The sequence below is a fragment of the Lactuca virosa genome, chromosome 5 (genome assembly GCF_052849685.1).
Source record: "Lactuca virosa cultivar CGN04683 chromosome 5, Lactuca_virosa_CGN04683_v6, whole genome shotgun sequence".
Lineage (NCBI taxonomy): Eukaryota > Viridiplantae > Streptophyta > Magnoliopsida > Asterales > Asteraceae > Lactuca > Lactuca virosa.
In genome coordinates this window covers 439,926,371-439,951,447 of record NC_136430.1, presented here as the reverse complement: position 1 = coordinate 439,951,447, position 25,077 = coordinate 439,926,371, and the positions used below count along the sequence as shown (strand labels likewise).

The following is a 25,077-nucleotide window of genomic DNA, read 5'->3' as shown; positions in this document are numbered from 1 at the left end:
GGGCATTCGAAACGAAGCTGCCCTATGTATCTACAAGACATTAAAGATGTCAAAGTGAACCCGACTTCTGCAAGTATATACACTATCTTATCTAATAACTCATTATCTTCTCGTTCTTGGGTCCTTGATACAGGATGTGGATTTCACATTTGTTCTGATTTGCAGGGGCTAAGAAGAAGTGAGGAGGTGGAGCACGGTAGAATGAACTTGATCATGGGGAATAAGCGATCTTCACATGTCACCAAGATTGGAGTTTATAGTGTAGTGCTTAGTGATGGTGTTAGCTTAGATATGTTGAATTGTTGCTACTCGTCAGAAATGAAATGAAACATTATTTCTTTGCATGCATTGTTTAAACAAGGTTTTAGATATTCTTTTAATGATGAGAATGGTTCTATTTCTGCTTATAAAAATGGTATTTTTTATTTTGAAGCTTTACCTTGTGATGGTGTGTATGAAACTGTGATGTATATAGACAATGTAGGCAATAATGTATTTCAAATTGATTCATCTAATGGTATAGACAAAGTGTGCTTGTGGCATTGTCGTCTTGGACACATTAACAAGAAACACATCGCCCAACTCCAAAAGGATGGAGTGTTGGAATCATTTGACCTAAGGTCAGCTAATGAATGTGAATCTTGTCTTTTGGGTAAGCTGAAAAAATCACCTTTCACTGGTTCTTATGAAAGAGGTGAAGGTTTGTTGGACCTCATACACATAGATGTGTGTGGACCCTTCAAATCCACCATAATGGATGCTAATCGATTCTATGTGAATTTTACTGATGATTATAGCAGATATGATTATATCTACTTAATCAAGCATAAGTCAGAAACCTTTGAAAAGTTCAAGGAGTTTAAACATGAAGTCGAGAATCAACTGGGCAGGAAGATAAAAATGCTACAATCAGATAGAGGTGGAGAGTATCTTAGTATCAAGTTCCACGACTACCTCAAGGAATGTGGAATAGTTTCACAATTGACACCTCCTGGGACACCACAACCTAATGGTGTGGCAGAGAGGTTCAATCGAACCTTGTTTGACATGGTTTGTTCCATGATGAGTCGAGCTTCTCTTCCAATTTCGTTATGGGGGTATGCCTTAGAGACTATCGCCCACATTCTTAATATTGTCCCAACTAAGAAGGTTGCCAAAACACCTCATGAGATGTGGACATGGAAGGTTACCTTGTTAGCATATATCAAGGTTTGGGGTTGTGAAGCTTTCGTTAGACGAGAGACTCATGACAAGCTTGAACCTCTAAGTGAGAGATTTATTTTCATTGGCTACCCATAGAAGTCCTTTAGATATTTGTTCTACATACCTAGTGAGAAAATGGTCTTTGTAGCACGAAGGGGAGTCTTGAGAGAGAGAGAGAGAGAGCGCTCATATGCAAAGAGGAAAGTGGGAGCATCATTGATCTTGAAGTGATTCAAGAATCAAACGATGAAGGAACCTCTAAAGATGCTAAGGTTCAACCTGGGGAAGAGATTCCAGTTGAACCAGTTGATGATTTATTACCTCTTAGGCATTCCAATAGAGTTAGAATGTCACCTGAGTTCTATGGTTTCCATATTACTACAGATGGTGATAATTTTATCAGTGACAGTACACTGGTAAATTTGGATGAACCGGCTAACTACAAGGAAGCAATGGCAGGCCCTGAGGTAGCCAAATGGCAAGAGGCAATGGACAGCGAGATCAAGTCCATGTATGACAACCAAGTTTGGAATTTGGTTGATAATGTACCAGGTCGTAAGATAGTTGGGTGCAAATGGGTCTTCAAGAAGAAGACTGACATGGATGGAAGGGTACACACTTTCAAGTCTCGACTGGTTGCAAAGGGCTTACTCACACCCCATGGGTTGACTATGATGAGACCTTCTCACCAGTGTCTAAGATAAAATCTATTAGGATAATGCTCGCCATAGTTGCATTTCATGACTATGAAATTTGGAAGATGGATGTCAAAACCGCCTTCCTCAATAGGAAGTTGGTTGAGGATGTTTACATGAGTTAGCCATAGGGTTTTTTTGATGCAAAGTTTCCCAATAGGGTGTGTAAGCTTGAAAAATCAATATGTGGATTGAAACAAGCTTCTCGCAGATGGAATCTTTGCTTCGATGAGAAAGTCAATGAGTTTGGTTTCTCTAGAAGTAAAGATGAGTCATGTGTATATCTCAAAGATAGTGGGAGCATAGTAACCTTCCTGGTTGTATGTTGATGACATACTTCTTATAGGAAACGACATTACAACTTTGCAAGAGGTTAAATCTTGGCTTGGAAAGTGTTTCACTATGAAGGATTTAGAAGAGGCTGATTATATTCTGGGGATAAGAATTCTGAAATATGGGAGTAAAAGACTAATTGGAATTAGTCAAATTGCATACTTGGAAAAGGTGTTGAAACGTTTTAGTATGGAGAATTCCAAGAAAGAAGAATTGCCTATACAAAGTAATACCAAACTGAGTAAGACTCAGAGCCCGAGTACCGATGTTGAGATAGCAGAAATAAGTAGAGTTCCATATGCTTCAATCATTGGATCTATCATGTATGCTATGACATGTACTCACCCTGATGTGGCATTTTCTTTGAGCATGGCCAGTCGTTATCAGGGGAATACAGGTAAAGCTCATTGGATATCAGTTAAGAATATTCTCAAGTATCTACGAAGTACTAAGGACTGGGTCCGAGTACTTGGTGGCAGTGATACATTAAGAGTAACTGTGTATAGTGACGCCAGCTTTCAAACATACTGACATAACTTCCGTTCTCAATCTGGTTGGGTGTTTACCTTAAATGAAGGAGCGGTAATTTGGAAAAGTTCCAAGCAAGAGACAATGGTTGATTCTACCTATGTATTAGAGTACATAGCGGCGAGCGAAGCATCAAAGGAGGCAATTTGGTTGAAGAACTTCATCGGAGACCTTGGAGTTGTTCCAGCCATCAAGGAGCCAATGGAAATTTTTTGTGATAACGAAGGAGCAGTTGCCTTGACAAAGAACCAAGATATCATGGCAGATCAAGACATATCGACAAAAAATACCATTTTATCAAACATAGGGTAGAAGAAGGTCACCTCGTAGTGAAGAGGGTATCATCTGAAGAAAATCCTAAAGATCTACTCATAAAGGGTCTGAGAAGGGCTAAACACGTTCAACATTCTAGGAGCATTGGTCTGAAAGATGATATTAGTTTTTGTAGTTAGATAATTAGTTGAAACTTGTAACAAAGTAAATGTAATTGACTTTTTGGTGATTAAATAATCGAGAATTATTTATAAGTTTGTTTACTACCTTTTGTCAATTGTTTATTATTGTGCTTCATTTTGCATGTTTTACTTCTCCCGAATAATTCGATTATTCAAAAGTCAACAGTCGATCATACTTTTGGAAGTAAGTAGTGAATTAAGACTGTCATGAATTGAATTGTAGATTGTCTAAAGATTTTTAGACATAACAATGGTATTGTTGCAATGTTCATGAGTACTTTGAAATGGAGATTTAAGTATTGGATTAACCCACGCTCAGAGAATTACTTCATGGAATTTATCACGAGTAATTCTGAGACGATAACATCTTATAATCTTGAAACGGAGATATATGAGTTGTGTTTTACAAGTTAGTTGTGCATTGATGATATGTAATGTATCAGTAAGTAAATGGTGCAAGCATATAAGTCAAATTTTATTCGTTCTTTTTTCCTTAGCAAGAAAAGGCGATATCTTTAGGCACCTCGGTGATTTAGTGTTGACTTATAGTGTCGGTCCCGGACAGGACTAAATTGATGTGTTCGATTAGAAGTTCTATGCCATTACAAATCAGAAATCGGGATTCAAAGCAGTGGACAATGAGATTGATTATGTTCCATGTCTCATGTCTGAATGATATCTTGCAAAACGGGGGATTATATGATCACTTATCTTAGGACACGTAACTGACTGGGTCAGAGTTCGACGACGGCTTTTGGAAGCTACAATTTGCTGAACATTTTAGAAATTATACTAGCAATTATAGTTACAAACTTATCCCAGTGGGAGACTATTGGATTAGGTGTCTAAGCCCATAACTATAATTGATATAAACTTGAATTGATAGTAGCACAGTCCTCTTGGGTTGCCCTCAAACCTAGAAATTAGACAAGATGTTTTTGGAGAGAGGGGTTGATTTATTATTTGATTAATAAATTGAAATAAACAATTTATTAATATATTATGAGAATAATATATTAATTATAAATAATAATATTTAATTAATATTTAATCATAAATTAATTGGAATTAGTTTTGTGATTAAAAGAATTAATTAAAAGTGCATGAACTAAAGTGAAATTTTTCAATAGTTGAGCAAAAGACTCCAAAACCTTCCACACATAGGGTGGACGGTTTCTAGAGGCTTTAGGATTTCTAGAATTATCCTTGGAGGATAATCAGGAAGTTGGATAATTACCAAGTCAAGATAATATTATTATATTGGTTTTGGGTTTATCTAGGGTGTCTTTGTTGGGCTATATAAAGAGCCTTACCCCTTCATATTTCGGCAACTCGTACCTTAGAGAGCTAGGCCAAAATTCTGATCTCCTCCCTCCTCCCTCCTCCCTCCTCTCTCCTCAATATCCTTCTTGCTTGCGTTGGGTGTGAATCACTAGAGGCACGACGCTTGTGGTGTTTGCTTCCAAAGATCGACAAAAGGTATTCTTGGTTGTTTACTTCAATAATCAACAAGGTATGTATTCAAACTTATGAATTCAGATTTTACTAGGAAAATTTTGTAGTTTGATAGTTCATAGTATGTTGCCTTTATGTGAAATACATAGATCCTTCTTAGGTTGCATGTGCCCTAATCATTTAATTGTTAAATGTTTTTCCGCTTAGTGCAATGTTTTTGTAACCTACGTTTTCTATCATCCAAAACCTCCCTTGAATGCTGCTCATGTTGCTCCTTGGTCTTGGAGTAGACTAGAATATAATTAATAAAAAAAATCACCGACCGATCCAACATCAGTCTACACACTCGATTCATTAGATCCATGAACGTTGTTGGTGCATTGGTGATCCCGAAAGGCATCACCACAAACTCGTAATGACCATAACAAGTCATGAAGGTCGTCTTCTACACATCCTCATCCCTCACCTTCATCTGATGGTATCCCGATCGCAAATCAATCTTGGAGAACCAAGATGCACCCTGAATTTGGTCGAATAAATCATCTATCCTCGGGAGTGGATAATGATTTTTCACCATCAACTTGTTCAACTCCCGGTAGTCTGTACACATCCGGTGTGACCCATCCTTCTTCTTTACGAACAGGATCGATGTTCCCCATGACGAACTAATCAGCCTGATAAATCCCTTGTCTAGCAGCTCTTGCATTTGCATAGATAACTCATGCATCTCCGGAGAGGCTAAACAATATGATGCCTTGGTTATCGGAGCCGCACCGGGAACCAAATCAATCTGAAACTCAACTTGCCTCTCAAGAGGCACTCCAGGTAAATCCTCAAGAAATACGTCAGGAAAATATCGAACAATAGGTACATCGCCCATGGTCGTCACCCCCTCAACTCGAGTATCCATAATATATGCCAGAAATCCAAAACATCCATGATGAATATATCACCTAGCTCTCGCAGGTGAATATAGAGTTGGACCGTGTTGAGCACCCTAGCCATGAATAACCAGTTATCCCCACTTGGGGTTCGAACTCTCACCAATTGGTGATCACAATCTGTCATTGCCCCATTGGGGCCCAACCAATCCGTACCCACAATATGAAGGGTTTTGAGCAATATAACAATCCTATGGTGCACATACAACCCTAAATGCTTTGGATCTAAGTTTTCTCAAGTTATACATGCATTTTCATTTTTGTACAAAGCATGAACCCTAACTAGCATACAATTGGACATATACAACATAAAAGCTAGTTAGATGATTACCTCTTGTAGTAGCTTGTAGTTCTTGATCTTCCAAGAGCTTAGTACATCAAATAAGTTACAAACACCAAATGCAAATGGAGGCTTATGAGAGAGGTTAGGAATCACCAAAATCAGCTAGGGTTTTCTTCTAGGAAGTGTTGGCCGATTTTTAGAAGGCTAGGGGTTACTTTTATAGTGTGGAATCCTTAGGGTTTCTTCCATAAAACCCTAATTCACTTAAACCTTTAAGTATTCCAATGATCCATATGAAAAGCCCTTTGGACTAAATCTTTATGGACTCTCATATAGATTTAGTCCATCCCTAATCATGGATCATTAGCCTAAACTATAAGTATCACTGATTTACTTAATCAGTCCATGCAAATTTTAATCAGTCTCTTTTTATCACTAAATTAAATCCAAATTAATTCTTGATAAATACCAATTAAATAATAGGATTTCTCAATTAATATATTATACTTATAATATATTAATAAATCACAAATAACCTCTTTCTCAAATATCCATCCTATCAAATTCTTATGGTGAAGGCAACCCAAACGGACCATGCTACTATCGGGTCAAGTACATACCAACTATAGTTATGGGCTTAGAAGCCTAATCCAACACAATAACCTTCGACCATCTCATAGGAATCGGAACCAAATCAATAGAATACCTCTTGTTGAACATATTCATAACACAACCCCGATGAACCCTCAAAGCACTGACTGAACGATCATCAGCGATCTCCACCTCCAAAGGATAATCCAAAGTCCTTGGATCGTCGCTAAACTTCTTGCTAAGCGCAAGAGACACAAAGTATCGGGTAGCACCCAAATCGAAAAGAACATGCGCAGTCATATCATTGACTAAGAACGTCCCTATACATGGTCAATAAAACATAAGCATAAATAAGAAAAGAAGTAAAAGATACGGTAAAGATACATATCGGTAACCACATCTGGTGATGCACGTGCCTCCTCGGTTGTCAACTGGAATACCCTACTCTTCACTGTAGGTGCATCTGCTTTGCCCTGTCGGCCATCCGTTATCCTCAAAGTGGCTGGTGTAGGAGCCACAACTGCTCCTCCTCTCAACCTAGGGCATTCAGCTTTCTTGTGGCGTGTCTGATTGCAATGAAAAAAAAATCAGACCCGATACATGGGTACAATCACTGCTCATGTGACCCGAATTGTCGCACCTGTAGCAGCCTGAACCATTAACTCAACACACCCCATCATGCAATTTCCCGCACTTTTCGCATCGGCTTCGGCCCTGTTGGCCTCTCGATCGCGAGTCAAAGATCTTGGGCTTCTTTCCGGAGCCCCCCACCACCTGATCCTGAACTGGATTCCGCTTCTTTAGAACCTCCAAATTAATTTCCCGTTCCCAGGATCTAGCAATCATATCACCAAGGGTTTTACAACCCGATAAACTCACAAACTCATGAATGTCATCCCTCATCATGTCATGGTATCTCATCTTCTTCATCTACTCGTCTGCTACATACTGCGGGACCAACAAATCCCTCTCAAAACTTGGTGGTAATCTCTGCCACAGTCTCATTAGTCTAGCAAAGGTCATGGAACTCCCTTGCTAGCTGTTGCACCTCAATCCTTGGTGCAAACGCATCCCGAAACCTCGTCAAAAAGTCCTCCCAAGTCATGACTGCCACAGTCGTAGATCTCAATACGTATCCAACCTCATCCCACCAATCACGAGCTCGGTCCCTCAGAAGGTAGGATGCGAACCCCACATTTAACGCTTCGGTGCAGAAGCTCGTTCAATGAGCATTCTCTGTGTCATCGATCCATCGGCGGCTAGCAGTTGGGTCTAAATCCCCAAATAACTTTGGGGCTCCACAAGCCTTGAATTCCTAAAATGAGAGAGTCCGAGCCCCTAACTTTCCCGCCACGATCTCGGCCCAAAAATCTGAAACATCCCAAAAATACGGTCCAAAATTTTCATTTTAATTATTAATAAAACCATAGTTATCCAAAACACATGTCATAATATCTCAACCATCATACTAATGTATATCAAAATATCAGAGTATAAACATCTCAGGCTGAAACAAATGGTGTGTGCACTGCAATCATCCTGAGCTCTTCCCCCTGCTACCGGAAGTACCTGAAACCAAAACTGAAAACTATAAGCACGAAGCTTAGTGAGTCTCCCCAAACTACCACATACCATACACATATGACATGCAACTAAGAGATACGGGCCCCGCCCACACTCATGGAGATACGGGCCCCGCCCACACTCCGCTAACTGGGAGATACGGGCCCCACCCACACTCCGCTGACTCTAAGATACGGGCCCCACCCACACTCAGCTACTACGAGATACGAGACCCGCCCACACTCGGCTACTATGAGATACGGGCCCCGCCCACACTCAGCTACTAAACATACATACAAGTATCACACAGACAACAAGTATAACTAAATCTATCAATCATGCATATATCCATAATCAAACTAAGTTATGAGATACGGGCCTCGCCCACACACGGCTGACTGGGAGATACGAGCTTCGCCCACACTCAGCTACTAACATATCATACTATGGGTCGGCATTGGTTCCGTAGACTCGTTCCTACTGAAGGAAACTCACCTTGCAAGGTTGACTGCTGTAATCTCGAGTGAGGAATCTCCGATGGCTGCTCCCACGACTCCCCGGCTATCATTATCACAATAACACTTAGTCAAAACCTGATAATTCTCTTTAGGGTAAAATGACCATTTTACCGCTGGTCAAAGTCAACGCTTCGGTCAAAGTCAACCTTTTGGTTGACCCAACTCGTCGAGTTGCTCCATCAACTCGTCGAGTCCTAGAACCTGAAATCGCGATCTTACCGAATCAACTCGTTGAGTCCCTTCACCGACTCATCGAGTTCTACCTTTAGCTAAAAACAGGACAAACCAACTCAATTCATCGAGTTCCTCTGTCTGATTGAGCCATCTCAATGGATTAAGCTCCTGCCCCTCATATCCAAGCTCCATACTTCATCTACACATTGGGAATACACTTTTAAGGGTAAATTTTCCAACTTTACCCGCTCTTAGTCCTTCTTAATGGGTTTAACTCAAACCCTAACTCTCTAGAACATTTATCTTGGTCCACAAGCCATAATACCCTAAACCAAAGCACACTATACTAGATCTAGGCTTTGAACATCAGTTGGACACGTAAAGTTCCTAGCTTTCCTTCCAAGCATGGCCTCTTAGGGCTAAAAAGGCCATATTAACGCTTATAAGTTTGCATGGGGCTTCCATGGTCAAAAAGTTTGCACCTTTATGCCATGGTACCCCTCCTAGATCCCAGATCTGAGATATAAATCACTTGGGACGTCCAAATCCCAAAGACCAAGGTTCTTGCACCAAAACCCTCATAAAATGGAAGTAAATAGATCTAAGAAATGAATTATCAAGTTAGAGACTTGATTACCAGAAAGTGATGAGTATGGAAGGAAATCCCTGGATCTACTATCTTCTCCTTGAACCTTCTAGCTCCTTCTTCTTCTTCTAGCTTCAAGAACACACTAAAACACTCAAGAATGGCTCACAACTCACAAGATACCCTAGGGTTTCATGGATTAGGGTTTAGGACTTGGAGGTTGGAAATGAGGCCAAAAGGTGGGGATTAAGATGCTTAAATAGGGTGTAAAACCCCGAAATTAGGGTTTCACTCTCACAGACCTACTCGCCGAGTCGAGGGTTCTTGACTCGTCGAGTAGATGGCTGGAAACCTGCGTCCAAGACTCAATTCTACTCAACGAGTCTGGGGCTTCCAACTCGTCGAGTAGCTCTATAAAAATGAATAATTTGTAAATAAATGCATACCGGAAACCGGGCGTTACAAAATTCTTGATACGCTCATCTAAAAGCTCCATGATCCCCTTATTGATGGTACCAAAAATCACAGGGGTAGCATCCATAATACCACGAGTAATATCTTACGTGATGAACTCGTGCATCCGCTCATCTATTGGTTTTGCATTAGAGCCAGAACCGGAACCAAAACCTCCTCCTCAAGTGGACACCATAGTGAAATACAACATGCAACGATCAGAAACATATACTCGAGGGATCGCTCACACCACAAGCTCCTTAGAATCTCCGAGACTATCCTTGAATCGAGTACATATCATCTGTTTTCAGTAGTACGGGCCCAATACTACCTTCCATACCTATCTGTACCTTCCTCAAGTACCATCCCAAATCCTCTAAGTCACTCCACTAAGGCACAACACACAACTTTATGATAACCAGCATACACAACTTGCTATAATATTTCCTAAACTCTCTTAGGAATCCTCATCTCACTTGTCCCTACACTACAAGGAACTTCTACCAACATTGTCGGTTTCCCTATGCATGCAAATTATACACAAAAACGGGAACACATAGACTGTCGAATAAATGATTCTACCCTAAGTCCATAACCAAACAAGGAACATGAAATAAGGCCAAACTAGTAATTTTAGGGCTATATGATCCTAATCGCATACAATTTTTAAAGCATACACTTAGCAATTAACTGGGCCGATATAAATCTCAAATAATACATAGCACCCAAATCCCTAGGCTATATCAAACAAACCATGCAATTTTAGCATACGATTCCTAAAGGTATCCTTAGCCCTACTTTAGCATGCAAATCACATGACAGGCATACTACTCATAATGCTTAGGTATGGGTATCTTGCGAAGCACTTACTTAAGCTTAATTGATTGCACGCATCACATCCCTTTTCTTTATGAAAATCTTTATAGAAAATTTGTTTTTCATTTGAAAAGATTATCAATTCCTAGTTTGAGTTCTGACACACCATAGAGTATGCCCGAATCCCTCAAACTAAGGCTCTGATACCAACTTGTAACATCCCAAAAATAGTGATTAATTTTTTCATTTTAAAATCATCAAATCCACACACCAGGTGTCTCAAAATCAATCATAACCTAATGTATCGGAAATTATCAAAGTAAAAACGATCATTAATGCGGATTCATGAAGGGGATGTTGTGCGATCATGTCGGACCCTTTCCTTTCGAACCAGAAGTACTTGAAAATGTTAAACCAAAAAACTGTAAGCACAAAGCTTAGTGAGTTTCCCTAAAAAACCACATACTATACAAACATTGCCATGGGCTACCCCTATATTCTTGCATACAATTGTCATGGGCTACCTCCATAGTCTTGCATACAAGTGCCACAGGTTACCCCCATGGTCTTTCATACCATTGACATAGGCTACCCCCATGGTCTTCCCTTGTAGTTCCTTGGCTACCCAAGGTCTTACTGTGACATCCCCATTTTCACGGCCATAAAAGACCGATTTTTTTTATGATTTGTTTAAAAATAAGAGTAACATTTTAAATAAAAGTGTTGCGGAATTTGTTCCCAAAATAAAATATGATAAAGACTTATCAAAGCATTTCCGTAGAAATCTATTTCATTAAAAAACCTCGGGATGTCATGTTCGATACAGATCAAAAGCTTAAACAGTACAATATAATCCTTACTACATTTATTCATATCTACAGGCCTATATCTGTAATCCCTCATCCAAAACATCACATCTATGCTCGAGCGCCACTACCTGTAATACATGAAACTGAGTGGGTCAGGCTTGGGAGCCTGGTGAGCACATAGGGTTTTCAACCCACAATAAATAAGTTATTTAATTTCATCAACCAACAATAACCCGATTACCCGTTCCCGTTATCCTCACTTTACGTCCCTAAGCACCTATCATAAGGGACCTAGCCTAAGGATTATCATCGAGATTGACACTACTGCTAAAGGGATTCCTCAGCAATAAATGTCCTTAAGGCAACCATGAGGGGGATGGAGTACACCGGTGAACACATCGTTCACAAACACCTACAGGTTGCGAGCCTGCTAGCGTTCCACTGGACTGTCTAGAAGAGTCTGTGGTTGTCATCCATACTCCGCTAGATGACAGAATCAACAAAAACAACATCGAGGCCTCTCATTATTTTATCACACATCGTCTATTACATCTACCCATGTTTTACCCCAACATTTTGTAGATATAAAATACATATACGGTTTAAATCATTTAAAACATGTATAAAAATCTTTCATCAGCATAGACAGCAAGTATTCAGACAATATACAGACATAGCACGTAATTTATATTAAATCCTTCATATCTATGTGTAAGATGAAAGTGACTATGCACTCACCTGTTAGGGTGGTGACTCGGTACTCGGACAGCGCTTCGTTATCTCAAAACAATTTTTCCCTTGACAAAACCTAGTATCAATACCACTAGGGTTTAGTCTAACGTTAACCGTGACTAATAATAGTCTAGCTATTATTACTATTATATAAGCGTTAAACAATACTTATATAACCCATAATAATAGCCTAAGTACTTATTTTAAGGTCCTAATAATGTTACTATAATTAAATAAAAGCTATATTAAAAATAGCGTAGGTGTAGCTCACTTACAGCGGGTTTTATAGAAAACAGGGCTTCGCTTGGAGCAGCGTTTCCGAACCAAAAGACCCTTTTTCTCGGGACTCTGGGAGCCTCGGGGCTTCCTTCGGGTACTAGGGGGTTTACCTAGACTTTAGGGGGGGTTGGGGGGCTTAGAGAGAGAAACTAGTGAGAGAAAGAAAGAATGAGAAAGGTGTGAAGAAAATGAGGGTGAGAGAGGTTCTATTTATAGGGTGAAATTTGGCTGAAATTGGTGCCACATGTCACCATCTGGTGGCAAGACTTGGGGAGAAAGCAATGGTCAAGATTGTGCCACGTCACCCATTTTCGCACAGCACACTTCCAACTTCTAAAATCCGTAACTTTCACATACGAGCTCTGTTTTTGACGTTCCTTATATCAACGCGTAGGTAAAAATAAGATCTACAACTTTCATTTTGACTCTGTCGGCTAACTCTCGACCGATTTTAAATTTAACAGTATGAGGAGATTATACTGTTAAATGTCCGCGTAAAATTCATAACTTCTACATACTGACTCCGTTTTCGTCTGTCTTTTTACCGTTGAGTTCATATTAATGAGATCTTCAATTCTCATTTAGGTCGCGTAGGCCAAAAACCGCTCGATCTAAAATTCGAGTTTCGGGTTGGCACTGCTAAGCCAAATCTTAGAAAATTCATAACTTCCTCATACGAAGTCAGATTTGGGCGTTCTTTTTATGCACGCTCTCGGTTTAACGTATACTACAACTTTGGTTTAGATTACTAAGGCCAAAAAGTCCTCTATCGTAAATTCACTATTTACGTCACACAGCGTCGTGTCGGTTTTGTCGTGAAACTTCGACAGGTCATAACTTCTTCGTTATAACTCGGATTTCGACGTTCTTTATATTTCTGGAATCCTTGTCACGACCAATACAACTTTCTTCATCGATATTGGGTTTATCTAACACTTTATTTTTGACGCTTATTTTTATTATTTATTTATTATATCATTATAAATAAATAATAAGCATATAAAGGCACATAATTCACATAATACACAAATATTTCATCTTTATTATCTCAAAAGAGTTACAATAGTTGACCTAGACTATTACATCATCTGATAATGCTTAGCCCCGAAACCCGAGCGTTACAATTCTCTCTCCCTTAGGATGATTCCGTCCCGGAATCATGCATCAGCAAACAGATGCGGATAGCGACTCATCATGTCACTCTCTGTTTCCCAGGTGAGATTCGGCCCATTTGAATGTTTCCATCGGACTAGCACTAAATCGACCATCTTGCATCGTAACTTCTTAGTCTTACGGTCAACAACTGGGTCGGGCTCTTCAATTAGCCTCTTATTCTCATCCATCCTTAACTCTGAGATTGGAATTATTCGGAACTTCTCCCGTGAACTTTCTCAGATAACACACATGGAAGGTGTTATGAATATCATCTAGTTCTTCGGGTAATTCGAGCTTGTAAGCTTGGTTCCCAATGCTATGAAGAACTTTAAATGGTCCAATAAACCTTGGACTTAGCTTTCCTCGTTTACCGAATCTTATAAGTCCCTTCCACGGTGAGACTTTAAGCAAAACCGAATCCCCAACTTCGAAGGTCATCGGTCGTCTCTTCTTATCAGCATAGCTCTTCTGACGATCCTGAGCTGCTAACATCCTTTCCCTGATCACCTTCAGCTTCTCAGCAGTCTCATGGACTATCTCGGGGCCCATAAACCGCTTTTCTCCAGCCTCAAGCCAACAAGACGGCGTACGACACTTTTGTCCATATAAGGCTTGATAGGGTGCCATCTTGATGCTAGAGTGGAAACTGTTGTTGTAGGAAAACTCTACCAAAGGTAAGTGCTCATCCCAGTTACCTTGGAATTCTAAGGTACATGCTCTTAGCATATCTTCGAGTGTTTGCATCGTTCTTTCGCTCTGACCATCAGTCTGCGGATGGTAAGCTGTACTCAAACACAACTTCGTACCCAATTCCTCTTGTAGACTTCTCCAAAATCGTGACGTGAAACGACTATCACGATCTGATACAATCGTTAGAGGAACACCGTGAAGTCTTACTATCTCCTTCACGTAGGCATTTGCGAGCTTATCCATAGACCACCTTTCGTTAGCTGCTATGGAGTGTGCACTCTTAGTGAAACGATCCACGACCACCCAAATCATGTCGTGACCGTTCTTCGTCCTGGGCAGTTTAGTCACAAAATCCATGGTGATGTCTTCCCATTTACCCATGGGTACAGGTAAGGGTTCTAAACTCTCATACGGTTTCTGATGTTGTGCCTTAACTCTTACACAAGTTACACACTCGGCCACATACTTTGCAACATTGAGCTTCATCGTCGACCACCAGTAGTAGGGTTTTAGGTCCCTATACATTTTAGTGCTACCAGGATGAATCGAGTACATGGTCTTGTGAGCTTCTTCCATCAGAAGATCTCGTATCCCTCCCGTCTTAGGTACCCAAATTTTATCTTGGAATACCTTCAGTCCTTGACTGTTTGTACCGAACACCAACGTTTTACCCAAACGTTCTTATTTTCGGTCATTCTTCTCTGTAGCTTCTTCTTGAGCTTTCTTTATACTTTCCACAATGGTCGAGACAACTTCTATTCTCAACGCTCTTGGCCTTTTTCTTTCAAGATTGACTTTTCGACTTAGAGCATCAGCAACAACATTTGTTTTACTGGGGTGGTAAAGTATCTCACAGTCGTAGTCCTTGAGTAACTCTAGCCAGCGTCGTTGTCTCATGTTCAATTCTTTCTAATTAAAGAGATACTGGAGACTCTTATGATCAGTGAAAAGCTTGCACTTCGTACCATAGAGGTAATGCCTCCATATTTTCAAGGCAGATACTATCGTTGCCAACTCCAAATCATGAGTGGGGTAGTTCTTTTCGTGCTCCTTCAATTGCCGAGATGCGTATGCTATCACCTTTTCTCTTTGGGTCAGAACACAACCCAACCCGACTCCAGATGCGTCACTATAGACCGCGAAGTCTTCAACTCCATCGAGTAGAGAAAGAATCGGTGCTTCACATAACTTCTTCTTTAGCTTCTCGAATGCTTCTTCGTGTTTCTCACTCCATGTATAAGTAGCTCCTTTATGGGTCAAAGCAGTCAATGGAGCAGCTATCGAAGAAAAGCCTTGGATAAATCATCGGTAGTATCCGGCTAATCCTAGAAAGCTTCGAAACTTCATGGGACTTTTTGGTCGTTCCCACTTCATCACAGCTTCGATCTTTGTTGGGTCAACCATTATCCCCTCCTGGTTAACCACATGACCCAAGAATTGGACTTCTCGGATCCAAAAATCACACTTGGAGAACTTTGCATACAGTTTCTCCTTCTTCAAGACTTCCAACACTTCTCGTAGATGTTGGCCATGCTCCTTCTGGCTTTTCGAGTAGATGAGAATGTCATCTATGAACACTATCACGGATTTATTGAGGAATGGTTTACAAACCCTGTTCATCAAATCCATGAATGTTGCTGGAGCATTGGTTGTCCAAACGACATAACCAAGAACTCGTAGTGTCCATATCTCGTTCTGAACGCAGTCTTCTCGATATCCTGATCTCTCACCTTCAGCTGATGATATCCTGACCTAAGATCGATCTTTGAGAAATAGCTCGAACCTTGCAGCTGATCGAATAGGTCATCAATCCTTGGCAATGGATACTTGTTCTTCACCGTTGCCTTGTTCAGATCTCGGTAGTCTATACACATTATCATGCTTCCCTTTTTCTTCTTTACGAATAGCACCGGAGCTCCCCAGGGTTATGAACTAGGTCGAATCAAACCGTTGTCCAACAACTCCTGAAGTTGCGTCATAAGCTCCTTCATCTCCGTCGGTGCTAATCGGTATGGTGCTTTCACTATCGGTGTTGTTCCTGGTAACAAGTCTATTCTGAACTCCACTTGTCTATCAGGCGGTAATCCAGGAAGATCTTCGGGAAAGACCTCCGGATAATCATGCACGACCGGTATATTCTGCACCTCCTTTTTCTCCTTCTTTGCATCGATCACGAATGCCAAGTACGATGTACATCCCTTGGACAAACATTTCCTGGCTTTCATCAGAGAGATGATTCCAGAATTTACTCTGTGTTTGTCCCCGTACACCATAAATGACTCTTTTCCGGGTGGGTTCACCCTTACTATCTTCTTCTTGCAAAGAATCTCAGCATCGTTGGCGCTAAGCCAATCCATTCCCAGAACGATGTCAAAACCGTTCAACTCTATGGGTAACAACTCTTCGTGGAATTCGTTTCCGTTTAAGTCGATGACTATGTTCTTAATACGATCATTAACAAGTACGAAATTGCCACTGGCAACTTCTACAATCAGGGCATTATCAAGTTTTTCTACGGGCAATGTTAGTTTCCCACCAAACTTATGTGACACAAAGGAGTAGTTTGCTCCGGAATCAAACAGTATATTGGCAGGAAAACCATTTACAAGAAAGGTACCTGAAGCGACATCTGTTGCCTCCTTCACAGCCTCAAGCTTCATCTGGAAGGCTCTTGCCTTTGGCTTCGGTGGAATGTTGGGTCTTCCTGCCTCCTTCTTCTTCGGGCAGTCCCTCGATATGTGCCCTTCCTCATTGCACTCATAACAGACCTTTTTAGTGAACGTGCACTCGTTGGCATAGTGTCCGGGATTTCCACACTTGAAATAGGTGATTCCTCAGTCACATTTCCCCTAGTACTTCTTCTTGCACTTGTCGCACCATTTGGCTTCACCTCCTCCAGACTTCTGCGTACCAGACCTTGAGAACTTGCTTTTTTTGCTGAATTTCGACGACCCATCAAATTTCCTTTTCTCTCCCACCTTCGCTCTCTCCAGACCCTTCTCTCGTATCTGGGTCTCCACATTCTTAGCAGCCCAGATGGCGGCTTTCAGAGTGGTTGTTTGCTTGACCATTGGACCGAAGTTCGCTGGTAATCCGAGGGCAAACTTGTTAACCTTGGAGAGTTCGGTTGGGACTAGGTGAGGAACAAGCTTCATTTTCTCTGTAAAACTTGCAGCGTATTCAGTAACGCTCATTCTCCCTTTCTTCAGATTCTGGAACTCATTGTTGATTTCCAGCAGATCCTGCTCAGAACAGTATTGCATCTTCAGCTGCACCGGAAAATCCTCCCAAGACATCTTACTAGCTTCACCCTTAGGCATTGAATCAGCTAGTAGCTTCCACCAGCTTAGTACTCTAGATTTTAACAGGGGAACCACAAGAGCGGTCTTCTGCCTGTTGCTGCACTCGCAACTCTCAAACATTGTCTCCATCTCGGAGATCCAGTTCATGACTTCCACCGGTGTCGGGTTTCCAGATAGACACTGTGGTTTGGATGCCATGAAACCCTTGTGCTTGCATCCACGTCCGTCATTTCCTCCATCCTGGTTGTTTCGTCTAACTATCGGTGGGTTGGCTTGACCAACAGTCCCACTGTAGTTCCCTCCTTCTGACGGCCCATCATTCAGCTCGGGCTGTTCGACCAGTATTGTAGCTTCTTCTCGATTCTGTTGAAGCAACGATCCAACATCATTTGGATCATCGCTTGTACTCCGGCCATCGTGATTGGCTCAGGAGCATCTGCTACAACAGGTATTTGCTGAATCACTGGGGGTTGATTCCTATTCCCATTTTCATTCCCAGCTCCACTGCGGGTTCTTGCCATTTTGATCTATACACCGAATAAGGTGAATTTAGATCTTTATTTAGGATAGACGTTTAAATCATCCTTATCTCTCCGAAACGTTTACATGCTAGTTCTAATATCGTAGTCATACGTTTAGAATCCTGAACACATAAGGTTTCCAGATCCGGTCGGCAACAGACCATAGATCCGAACAAATAACAGCATATAAGGCATAAATCTTTTAGCACATAAAGCATATTAGGCATACTTTCCTAAATAATCTAGTGCTCACATCTCACAATCATCTCTTAGCATTCTAAGTTTAAGTCTAGAAATCCTACAAATTCCTAGTTCGCTTAAACTAATGCTCTGATACCAACTGTGACATCCCCATTTTCACGGCCAGAAAAGATCGATTTTGTTTATGCTTTGTTTAAAAATCAGAGTAACATTTTAAATAAAAGTGTTGCGGAATTTTTTCCCAAAATAAAATATGATAAAGACTTATCAAAGCATTTCCGTAGAAATCTATTTCATTAAAAAACCTCGGGATGTCATGTTCGATACAGATCAAAAGCTTAAACAGTACAATATAATCCTTACTACATTTATTCATATCTACAGGCCTATATCTGTAATCCCTCATCCAAAACATCACATCTATGCTCGAGCGCCACTACCTGTAATACATGAAACTGAGTGGGTCAGGCTTGGGAGCCTGGTGAGCACATAGGGTTTTCAACCCACAATAAATAAGTTATTTAATTTCATCAACCAACAATAACCCGATTACCCGTTCCCGTTATCCTCACTTTACGTCCCTAAGCACCTATCATAAGGGACCTAGCCTAAGGATTATCATCGAGATTGACACTACTGCTAAAGGGATTCCTCAGCAATAAATGTCCTTAAGGCAACCATGAGGGGGATGGAGTACACCGGTGAACACATCGTTCACAAACACCTACAGGTTGCGAGCCTGCTAGCGTTCCACTGGACTGTCTAGAAGAGTCTGTGGTTGTCATCCATACTCCGCTAGATGACAGAATCAACAACAACAACATCGAGGCCTCTCATTATTTTATCACACATCGTCTATTACATCTACCCATGTTTTACCCCAATATTTTGTAGATATAAAATACATATACGGTTTAAATCATTTAAAACATGTATAAAAATCTTTCATCAGCATAGACAGCAAGTATTCAGACAATATGCAGACATAGCACGTAATTTATATTAAATACTTCATATCTATGTGTAAGATGAAAGTGACTATGCACTCACCTGTTAGGGTGGTGACTCGGTACTCGGACAGCGCTTCGTTATCTCAAAACAATTTTTCCCTTGACAAAACCTAGTATCAATACCACTAGGGTTTAGTCTAACGTTAACCGTGACTAAATAATAGTCTAGCTATTATTACTATTATATAAGCGTTAAACAATACTTATATAACCCATAATAATAGCCTAAGTACTTATTTTAAGGTCCTAATAATGTTACTATAATTAAATAAAAGCTATATTAAAAATAGCGTAGGTGTAGCTCACTTACAGCGGGTTTTATAGAAAACATGGATTCGCTTGGAGCAGCATTTCCGAACCAAAAGACCCTTTTTCTCGGGACTCCGGGAGCCTCGGGGCTTCCTTCGGGTACTAGGGGGTTTACCTAGACTTTAGGGGGGGGGGTAAGGGGCTTAGAGAGAGAAGAAAGAAATAATGGGAAAGATGTGAAGAAAATGAGGGTGAGAGAGGTTCTATTTATAGGGTGAAATTTGGCTGAACTTGGTGCCACATGTCACCATCTGGTGGCAAGACTTGGGGAGAAAGCAATGGCCAAGATTGTGTCACGTCACCCATTTTCGCACAACACACTTCCGACTTCTAAAATCCGTAACTTTCACATACGAGCTCTGTTTTTGACATTCTTTATAACCACGCGTAGGTAAAAATAAGATCTACAACTTTCATTTTGACTCCATCGGCTAATTCTCGGCCGATCTTAAATTTAACAGTACGAGGAGATTATACTGTTAAATGTTCGCGTAAAATTCATAACTTCTACATACTGACTCCGTTTTCGTCTGTCTTTTTATGGTTGAGTTCCTATTAATGAGATCTTCAATTCTCATTTAGGTCGCGTAGGCCAAAAACCGCTTGATCTAAAATTCGAGTTTCGGGTTATGCACTGCTAAGCCAAATCCTAAAAAATTCATAACTTCCTCATACGAAGTCAGATTTGGGCGTTCTTTTTATGCACGCTCTCGGTTTAATGTATACTACAACTTTGGTTTAGATTACTAGGGCCAAAAAGTCATCTATCGTAAATTCACTATTTACGTCACACAGCGTCGTGCCGGTTTTGTCGTGAAACTTTGACAGGTCATAACTTCTTCGTTATAACTCGGATTTCGGCGTTCTTTATATTTCTGGAATCCTTGTCACGACCAATACAACTTTCTTCATCGATATTGGGTTTATCTAACACTTTGTTTTTTACGCTTATTTTTATCCTTTATTTATTATATCATTATAAATAAATAATAAGCATATAAAGGCACATAATTCACATAATACTCAAATATTTCATCTTTATTATCTCAAAAGAGTTACAATAGTTGACCTAGACTATTACATCATCTGATAATGCTTAGCCCCGAAACCCGGGCGTTACACTTACACACAAGTGTCATGGGCTACCTCCATGGTCTTTCATACAAATACCATGGGCTACCCTCATGGTCTTCCATGCAAGTATCACAAAGACAATTAGCATCCTACATATCACAAACCAGTGGGTCGGCATTGGTATCTTTGACCCTATAGTACAGTGAGAAGACTCACCTCTAAGATGATAATCAACTGATACTGCTCTCACTGTCGAAAATACTGATGCTATGGTCTAGCTGGATAAAGATTTCAACTTTATCCCTTAAGACTCTCCAAGAGATCAATATCTCAAACCCTAGGACCAAAAAGGGTAAAACATAACATGGACTTAACCATTAAGCACTTAATCTCCAAAGTCCCATAAAGCACTTAATCTCCAAAGTCCTTAGTTCATCAACCCCAGAAGAATTTCTAACACTGAAACTAACTTAAAAGTTAATGCTTTATAGACATGCATGTCCAATGCATATCTGGAACTCATATTAGGTCAAAATGAGTATTATAACCAAAAATCCCATGCATGGCTCAAAACCCAGCCATACCTTAGATCCAACCCATCAACTATTCTAAATGCCCTAGAGATTCATAAAGTTGGAATCTTTATGGGATCTTACCATCCCAACTAACATGAACAAGAAGAAAATGGGGCAAAACTAAAGATCTAGCAACCTAACAACATAAAGGTGGAGTCTTGGATACTTACAAAGGTCCAGGAACATTCTAGGAAGAAAAATGAGAACTTGCTTGTTGATTCTTGGCCCACTCCTTCTTTCTTCTTTCTACAAAATCTTCCAAAAGCACCTAGGTAAGCTTCAATAATGGAGGGAAACAAATTAGGGTTTCTTCAGAGCTAAGGAGGGTAGTGGATGCTGAAGATGAGAAAACCCTAGCCTCCTTATTCCTTTAAATAAGGTGCAAAACCCAGAAAATTAGGGTTTAAGTCATCAGCGGCGGCCACCTCGTGGCCTATACCTGTCACGTCATGGCGGGTCAAAAGAAGTTTGCGACTAAAAATGCCACTCCACGTCATGGTGATCCTTCACCACGTCGTGGAAACTCCAAAAACCAGACTTTAATTAAATAAAATGTACCTCAAGATTCGGATGTTACATATGCACTTTAACGTAAATTAATATCTTTTCAAATATGGTGGCTATTGTGATACGACCAAGTAAAAAAAAGCATGTAGCAAGGTGTAATTAGTCAAATTAATTTGCTTGTCCTTAATGAGAGAAATATGTTGGGACCCTCTCGTTCAATAAGAGTGAACAAACATGCAAGGTCATGATCACTATAGTGACATTGGTCTTAGTTTTCATTTGAAATCAAGGAACATAATCGTTACATAGAGAATGTTGATGTGATCCTTGTCTTATGATTGATACACAATATCATACATATAAAGGGAAGCATAATGGACCAAGGTGAGTATAACACCCATAAAATTTGAGCCAATTTAAAACTTTTTAAATCATATAAAACCATTTAGTTATTACAGTTTGTTTTCAAAATAGTTTAAACATCAGAGTTCCCAGAAATCATAATCGTAAATCAAGGAAGTGTACGATCACGCATTCGCCTTCCCGCGGTCATCTGCTGAACCTGAAACAATAAACTGAAACTGTAAGCCCGAAAGCTTAGTGAGTTACCCCCAAAATACCAACCTCATACAACCATAACATATCATATAACAAACACAGAACAGCCATGCATCTCGAGTCTATAGTGTGACTGGTCCGCCCGCACCGGGCATTCAGTCCACCCGGTCCACTCTCTGAGTCTACAGTCTGACTGGACCGCCCGCGTCGGGCCTTCAGTCTATCTGGCCCACTCTCCGAGCCTCGGAATGTCTGGACCGCCCTCTCGGGGCCTTCAGCCTATCCGGACCGCTCGCCGGGCCTTCGGCCTGACTATGTGCCCTCCTAGGTCTGCAGTCTATCCAGTCCGCCCTGGGTATGTTGGCCTACACCACGAAGCAGGACCCACCTCAACCCAACCCCCATACCAGTCAAAGAATCATGTGCACATAAATATCATACGCTAGCATGTATATAACAGATAATCATACCGATCTAACAGGTCACTAACACAGCAACCATCCTATAACCAGGATACCGACCTAACCGGTCACTAACATAACGTCATCCTATATACCAGGATACCAACCTAAACCAGGTCACTAGCATAATACCATCCTAACTACCAGGATGCAGATCTAACAGATCAATAAACATATCAAGCAAATACCCGGATACAAATCCGATAAAGGGTCGGCCTTGGTGCCTTAGACCCTGTTGATATAGTGAGGATAACTCACCTCCCAAATGTCGCACTGCAGTGATAGGCTCAACTGTCGAATCACCAATACGAACTCCACCACCTATAGTTACCATAAAACCATTTTTCATAAATTTCCAAATTACTAAAATACCCCCATAGGTCAACTGGTCAACCCTTGGTCAAAGCTAAAGCCAACAGTCAAGGTCAACATGTTGGATTAGTGTCTAAGTCCATAACTATAGTTGGTATGTACTTGACCCGACTCGGCATGGTCCATTTGGGTTGCATGGCATCGGAACATTTGGATAGACCGTTTATGAGGAAAAGACATTTTGTGACATATTAATATATTATAAGTTCTAATATATTAATATGAAATCATGTTATTTAATTAGTATTGATCAAGAATTAATTTGGACTTAATTTAGTGATAAAAAAGAGACTAATTAAATATATGGGGATTGATTGTGTAAATCATTCATTCTTATATATGTGGGCTTATGATCCAAGATTCCTTTATGTTGGGTTTAACCCATGTGGTGATCCATGGATAGTCCATGGAGGTTAAAACCCATGGAGCATAAGGAATGGGTAAAGTCATGAGTTACATGGTGTAACCCTAATAGCCACACTATATAAGAAACCCTTTAGTTCAAGAAATTGGCACTAGTGATACATACTTTGAGGGCTAGCCAATTTGAACATGTATGTCTTCTTCTCATGGTTATTCCAAGAGTTCATGATGTTGTGTGAACCATTTGAGGTGTCACACTTGGGGCACTAGGCTCTCAAGCTTCATGGAGTCAAGCAACAACAACAAGGTATGTATTCTATCCATTTTATTATCCTAGTATCAATGTTTTGGTATGCTAGTTAGGATAATACCTTGGATAATCATATTTGCATGTATAATAGAGAAAACATAGATCCAAGGTATTTAGGGTTGCATGTACACCTAGGAGTGTTAGAATGCTCAAAACCCAACACAACAGTCCATGTTGACCCGACTCGTCGAGTGCAGTTTACCGACTCATCGAGTCCTTCCTGAACTCTAGAAGTCGTGAAATCCTTGGTTGACTCGTCGAGTTTCCCCGCAAGTCGCCGAGTTCACGCGTATCCAAGGGTTGGGGAAAAACCCTAGCCAACTCGTCGAGTCATACGACTAACTCGCCGAGCCCAAGGTAATCTTCATCGGACTCGTCGAGTTGTTCATCCAACTCGTCGAGTACATGACTATCTTCATATGACTCGCCGAGTCGACCTTGCGACTCGGCGAGTCCCTTCAATCCTTCAACCATACAGATGCTTTTTAAGTCATGTAAAGGCTCCATATTGCAGATCTGAGCTCCTAGGGCATGATTATCACGTAAAGTTGCAACCTTTACGTGCATGCAAGGCTCTATAGGCTTAGAATGTCAATCCCAAGCTTACAATGGGGTTTATCTCAACATGGAGGGTTCATGCTTGCTAAAGCTGGAGAATTTATGGCTCTAGAGTCCAAGATGAGCTCAAATCTAAAGTTGCGACTTCAGATCCTAGCCCATACCCGAAAATGGTTATCACCCATGCTATAAAAGCCCTAATCTTCAACATAAAGAGATCTAGAAAGAACAAGGTCAAGGTAACAACTTGTTACCTTCAAATGATGCTAAACTGAGGTAGACTTCAGATCCCAAAACGTTCTTGCCTCCAACTTCTTGATCTTCAAGCTCCTAGCAACAAAATCTTCTTTCCAAGCTTGAAATGTACACTAATATGGAGCACACACACGAATTAGGGTTTCTGGACTCTCAAGAGGCAGTAAAGGGAGGCTAAGGGGAAAATGATCCTTTAAATAGGGTGCAAAACCCCGGAAATTAGGGTTTCTTCCTCCAGCTCCTACTCGTCGAGTCCCTTCTTGGACTCGGCGAGTAGGTCACTTAAGTGCGTGGCCTAACCCGCTGCTACTCGACGAGTCATGCAACCAACTCGTCGAGTAAACCTTGAATCCATGAGAATTTATCACCATAAATTGATATTCGAGAATCGGGGCATTACAGTGAGATTCAACACAAATTTGTTTATGTTAAACAACCACCA

The 25,077-nt window shown here is 40.7% G+C and overlaps 1 long non-coding RNA gene across 1 annotated transcript; it reads right to left on the bottom strand.

Moving 5' to 3' along the window:
* Window positions 1–22,163: 22,163 nt before the first annotated feature.
* On the bottom strand, window positions 22,164–23,109 carry LOC145114799 (uncharacterized). Its single transcript, XR_013711235.1, has 2 exons — window positions 23,036–23,109; window positions 22,164–22,320 (listed from the first exon to the last, which is right to left on the bottom strand). It is a non-coding gene; the product is annotated as an uncharacterized LOC145114799 (long non-coding RNA).
* Window positions 23,110–25,077: the final 1,968 nt, after the last annotated feature.